Here is a 6,520-nt window from a genome sequence, read left to right as displayed (position 1 = left end):
TTTCATCAATGGCAAACTTTCTGAAATACATTTTATACTTTTAATGCCTTATACACAGCCTTCTGAACATAATTCATCCTTTGTGGGGGGTGAATTATTGTTTTGGGCCCATGGCAATGTTCATTAATTCTGGTCATGAGCAAGGCCACCCCCAGACCACTGCAGAGGCTAAAGTTTTCCCTTTCCCTCACTGAGGGCCCCTCCCTTCTCTGCACAATCAGCCTAGGGCTGGCCTCTGTTCAGAGAGGCCTGTTAAGGGAATATGGCCCCTAGAGCAATATGGCACTCCTTGAGCCACCAGAGCAGCTCATGGCTAACAGTCACGTTTCCTTTGGATGGCGATGATAATGATAATGATAACAACAGTACACCTGGGGAAGGTGAGATGTAAGCAACCTAGGCTTCGTAAATCCACACTGAGACCCCAATCTCAGAGTGAGCCAGCAAGATTGGAAGAAGGAAGGTGATTCTTCTAGATCTGAATCTCTCTTATTATGCCTTTCACTTCTCTATCGCACCATCTTTCCTTTGCAGTTGGAGCTAAAATATCCAGCTTATTTTTACTTAGAGCGCCTTCAGTATTTTAGTCCGTATCAGTTTGTCAGTTTCATGCAGGGAGCACCCAAGGACTGTGCTCCTGCTTGTCACTATGTCCTGCTCTCCGCTTTATGCCACGGGCGTTAAGGCTTTTGATATTTATAAGATGGTAATAGGGAGGCTCTTCAACCACACATTACAGCCCCATTTCAGACATAGGCTCTTGGGGTGTTGTCCAGATGCCTGCCTCACTTATAAGTACAGTATTTTCAAACTTGACAGGTCTCTTCCTCCTGACTGCTGAGGAAGACAGCTCAAGGTAATGGGTGGTTGATGCTGGCACAGTGTCCAGGGAGAATAATTTCTAGGATTTCATAGGTGATTATTTGTAACTGGATCTTTTCTGCATTTATGTATCATATCAAAATCATGTTTCTTCTAAGCTATGATGGAGTGGTGTCATACAGTCCAAACTGAGAAAGGTGAAATCTCTGATTGGGGCTAGAGAGAGAGTTTACATTTTTTTTGTGAATGTGTATGTCATGGTGGTTGGCCAAGCATTAGTGTCTTCAGGATCCCTGGAAGTAGGAGACACAGCCATGTCTAGGACGAATACATTTGTAATGAAATTTATTTGTATTTTTAAATGCACTCACATTTAAATGTACCTATCAATTGACAAAAATACACTAAACACTTATCTTTTCATTTAAAATTTATTTTGTTTAGAATTCTTCAAATTTTTGAGAAGAATTCCTGCTTGTGGTAATAGCAAGTGAAGCATTGCAAAGATATGTGAATAAAAATGCTAGTTATCCCTCCACTTCCCAGTCCCACCATCCCGAAGTCATCACTTATCTTGCATACCTTCCTTTTTATGCATTCAAAAATAAGCAAACATGTATAAATGTAAACGTTTCTGTTTATTTTTTGGAATAATTTCTGAAGAATGTCCTAGATATAATTTTTATACTTCAAAGTGATTTTTTTAAATGTATTTCTCATTATAAAATGAATACGTGTTCACTGTGGAACATTTGGAAAACATGGGAAATAGTGGAAATGAAAAATCATCCTTCATATCACTCAGCGATAACCACTATTAATATTTATTGGCGAATATCCATTCAGCACAGCAGAATGCTGAGACTGTTTTGCTTGGGGTCAAACAAATGTGAATTCCAGATCAACATCTTCCATTTACCTGCTGTGTGGGCTTACTCAAGTTCTTCTACCTTTCCAAGCCTCAATGTTCTTATCTGTAATGTGATATAGATATAATAACATAGTCTACCGCATATAATAATGCTTGTAAGTACCTTGGCACCATTCCCAGCATATTGTAGGGGATCAAACCTGACAGCCATCATTATCAATAGTAGTATTTTAGATAGATAAGTAGATAGATGGGCAGATGCTTACATATATACAGATATACGTACATACATGCATACGTACATGATAAAATTAGAACCATACTTACCCAGATTCCCCTGGGTCATCAGGTACATTTCATCAGGTCATTAAATAGTCTTCAAAACATAATCGCAATGATTGCACAGTATCATGTGAATTACCACAATTTAGTGACCTGTCCCGTTGTTGGATGTTTTGGTCATTTCTAGTTTTTACTTTTATAAACCACAGTAACTGTATTTCAAGTGTTAAGCAGTCTTACACTAAGCAAAGTGTTAGCTTCGTTACAGTTCTTAGCTGCGCTCAGTTTTTCTGGTCTTCAGGAGCATCACCATTCATTCAAAGGCTGTGGCAATTTTAAGGCAGAAGACTAAATTTTCCTCACCTCAGAATTTCAGCCCAGGCTGTGGGTCCTGCCCTTAGATCAGTGGTTTCAACCACAGCTTCAATTAGAATCACCTAGACTGGTGGCATAGTAGTTCAAATCTACTAGGCACTCCTTGGAAACCCTGTGGGGCAGTTCTGCTTTGTCCTATAAGGTCGCCATGAGTCAGAATCAACTCGATGGCAACGAGTTTTTTTTTTTATTGGAGAGCTTTTAAAACCTACGGCTGCAGACACTCCCCACTGGTACCCGTCCGTTCTGATTTAAGTAATCTGGATAGGGCTTGGGCACTGTTTTTTTTTCCCCAATCTTTCTCCTCCCCCAGTCTCATGAGAACCACAGAAATTAGTTAGATGATTCCTTAAGGCTCCTGACATCTGAGTAAACTGAGGAATTTGTATAGTCTCCCTCACTGGCGCATCCTTTGTGGTTTCATGGCCTAGAACAATGGTTTTTAACTGGAAGGTGATTTTACCCTTCAGGGGACATTTGGCAACATCTGGAGACATTTTTGGTTATCACACCTGGGGAAAGATTGCTATTGGCATCCAGTGGGCAGAGGCCAGGGATACCGTGCCAGGGTAGCCCGCAAAACAGAGAATTATCCAGCCCAAAGTGTCAATAGTGCTGCTGTTGAGAAACCCTATTCCACAAAACCTGTGGATCAAACCCAGGATGGTTCGCTAATGTAAGAAGAGAGGCAGGCAGGAGGGGTCCAGGGTCTGGGACGGTGGAAAGTGAGCAGGAACAGCATCTGTAAAGAAGGTCAGTGACCTCTGCTCTTAGGTAGGGCTGTGGGGTACTTGCAGATCTATGTGGATATGGCAGTCCTGGTCCCCCACAGGGCTCTTTGTGACCAGACAGGGTGAAAAGACTTGAGGGAGCCCTCTGCTAATGAGGATGGAAGCAGAAGTTTGGGCCAAGCCCTCTGCTCTGGTCACTCATCAGCTCACCCAGATTTCCCAGGGCCAAGCACAGGCTTTCCTTCTCTGCCCCCTCTGGAAGTGAAACAGAAGAGAAAATTAAATCCCTAAGTCCCAAGGTTTTCAGCGATATTTTCAACCCAACGGTCTTGTGTCTCCAGAGCCCTTCCTTCTTCCTCTCATGCCCACTGCCTCCCACTGACAGCCAAACATAGAATATGGAAAACAGGAAAAACAGCAACACTGCAAAGTTACATCTTTTAAGAGAGAACATTGCTTTGGGTACATTTCCCCCCATATCTCTTGAATTGCCAAACGCTGCAGCGGGTGGCCTTATTTGTCTTTGTTGAGGAGATGCTGTCTCACTCACCAGCTGCTTGTAGCCCTGGCTTTAAGAATTCCACGCGAGAATGCACTTCTACAGGGCCAGGGCAAAGGGTGCTCCCTGTGTCCGTGTCTGAACCGTTATTTCTGTTTTCTTCACTTTTAGAGTGTTTTTTTAATTTTTGGTCCACATTCTTCTGTTGTGTTTCTGTGTTCCCCTTCATTATCTTGCAAATTTGAGTAGAGTGAGGGAAGGGAGAGAGGGGAGAGGGTGACCAGAGGAGCAGAGATTGTGCTATCAAATTCCAGTCTTGCTGGGTTGCTTCCATGCAGCAATACAGATGCCAGCTGGCGACATCTGGGCGCCTGCTCAGTGGGAAGAGGATGAAATGCTTCTGTCCTCAGTCTTCAGAGCTTTGTGTGTCTGCATGGAGCTCTCCTGTTGCTCTGCTCTCTTGACTGTCTGCTTTGCCCCAGACTGCAGCTCTGGGCTAACCCCCTGGCTTCTTGGCCCCTTCCAGTCTGTGCCATCTTCTTTATGTTCTGGTCTAGTGCCCATCCTGGCTCTTCCAGACCTGGCTTACAGCCTGGCTCTGCCTTTTGCTGCTCTCCGTGCCCTGGAACGGAGGCAGGACCAGGGGAAAAGTCCTTCCTTGCCTTGTTTCTTAGCCTCCTAGGGGTGACATGTTTTCTGGAATCTCAACTGGTCCTTTCCTGTAGATGGTACCTTGTGTTTTCTGTCAAATCATACCATGTAGCTTGATTGGCAACCTGTAGGATTAACCCTGATTTTGATTCAGAAACATGATATCTCGTCATTGTTGTTATTGTTTTAAGTAGATAATTTGTTAACAGTTAATTCACATAATTCCTTTTGCTCTGTTGCCTAAGAGTGACTATTTATTCAGCTTCCAGTCTGCAGCTGGGAGGAAATAAATTGAAGAGCCTTTAGAGGGTACTATGGAAACGATGAACTAGGAAGAAAGGCCTGGCGATTTACTTCCAAAAATCAGCCAAAGAAAATCTTATGGGTCACAACGGTCCAGTTCATAACTGATCGTGGAGATGGTGCAGGACCGGCAGCATTTATCCTGTTGTGCATGGTGCCAGCATGAGTTAAGAGCCACTAACAACAACAGCATGTAAATGAAGAAAGAGGGTAATTGAGGATTAGAAGGGAAATAGAATCAATAAAAGAGAAAGCACCCCAGCAAAAGAACTTGTAGGCCTAGGTACATTCTTAAACACGTAAAGCTAGACTGTAGGAAAATAAAATTTACTTTAAAAATTGTGAATTTCTGAAAATATACCGTTTATTGTTAATAGGAAAGGCTGCCGACGCATTTCAGACCTAAAGAGGAAAATGTTCTCCAGCAAGTAGAGATGTGTATGAGAATGTGAGAAGGTGATGGCTGCACATGTAAATGTGAAAAAGTGGTGTTTAGATTCCCAGAGAGAATCTCAGCACCAGAACTATTAGTGTTGGGATGTGTTGGCATCTGCAGTGGTTATTTTTTGTATCAGTCCCAGTTAGTAGACTGAAGATTTGTGCAGACAGGCTCCAACTTGAGAAGCGTCTGATTAGGACTACTCATTAGACACTCCTCATTTGGACGTACAAATAGCCCTCATGGAGGCAACTATCGTCCCCCTGATTCAGGACATCAAGGAGAGTGTTGTGCTTCCTGCAAATGTAGTAATGGGTTAACCCATCACTGGCACCCAGAAGTAGTTTCCTCCTTTCCTCCCTACTGCTTCCCACCAAAGAACATGCAGCCATTGCTAAAGCCTATCTCCTTCCTCCCCTGCCAGGAGCCGGTGGATAGAAGAGAAATGTGTTCTTGGTGCTCCAGAATAAAAACTGTAAAGCACTTTCCTGTGTCACCCTGGTTGTAAATTTTGGTTGATGGTAGATGATGGGAGCCCTGGTGGTGCAGTGGTTAAGAGCTATGGCTGCTAACCAAAAGGTCAGAAGTTTGAATCCACCAGCCGTTCCTTGGAAGCCCTAAGGGGGCGGTTGTGTTCTGTCCCACGGGGTCGCTATGAGTCGAAATGGACTCCACAGCAATGGGTTTGGTTTGGTTTGGGGGTAGATGATGTGTTATATCAGTACTATACTTTAGAGATAGTATGCGTGCAACTAGGTTTCTTTACTTTAGCCTGGGAGCCTAATCTCCAGTTACAAAGGAACTTTTGGATCACTACTCATTCTTAAACAGGGTACTACCTACATCAAGAGATAAGGGAAATACACATTTCAAAGCCTTACTGCTGTCAAACTGCTAGACTGCAGAGATTTTGGATCAGATGTCTATTGAAAGAAGAGCAGTGTACTCACTAGCTATATTGATGAGAGGTTGAGATAGAAAAGATACAGAAGATATGACTCTTTCTCTGAAGTAGAATGCAATTCTTTCTGGAAGGCAACATGTGCACATTGAAAGTGTGTTCCCAAAAAAATGGCAGAGTTGCAAAATAGCAGTTGCAATATTATAATTTGCATCAAAGGCTTTAAAGTGAGTGTAATATAAAGTAATAGAGAATCAGAGGAGATGGAGCTTTTGCATTGAGTCTTGGAGAGGTACATGGTTCAATGGAAAGTGCTTGGAGTTTACAGTCAGAGAAATTTGGGTTAGAATCATGGATTGCCGTTTTCTAGCCATGGTACATTCTTCAAACAAGTTACTTTACCTCTCTGAGCCTCAGTTTCCTCATCTGTAGAATGGAATTAATAATATCTATCTTATCATTGATCCCAGAGCTTAGAGATAATGTATGTAAAAGGCTTAACACAACGCCTAGCGAATTGTAGACCACCGGTTAACTGATAGCTGACTTTTTTGACCCCTGGGTTATTTAGAAGTGTGTTATTTAGTTTTCAACTCTTTGGGGATCTTCCAGAGGCATGTCTATTATTGATTTCTAATTTGATTCC

At 42.7% G+C, this 6,520-nt stretch overlaps 1 protein-coding gene across 1 annotated transcript in view; it reads left to right on the top strand.

Annotated features, from left to right (window-relative positions):
* KALRN (kalirin RhoGEF kinase) overlaps positions 1–6,520 on the top strand; it is a 789,193-nt gene that overhangs the window by 422,417 nt on the left and 360,256 nt on the right. The gene's annotated exons all lie outside the window — the stretch shown is intronic.

This window comes from Trichechus manatus, unplaced genomic scaffold, assembly GCF_000243295.1.
Source record: "Trichechus manatus latirostris isolate Lorelei unplaced genomic scaffold, TriManLat1.0 scaffold00026, whole genome shotgun sequence".
Taxonomy (NCBI): domain Eukaryota; kingdom Metazoa; phylum Chordata; class Mammalia; order Sirenia; family Trichechidae; genus Trichechus; species Trichechus manatus.
This window is presented reverse-complemented; position numbering and strand designations above follow the sequence as displayed.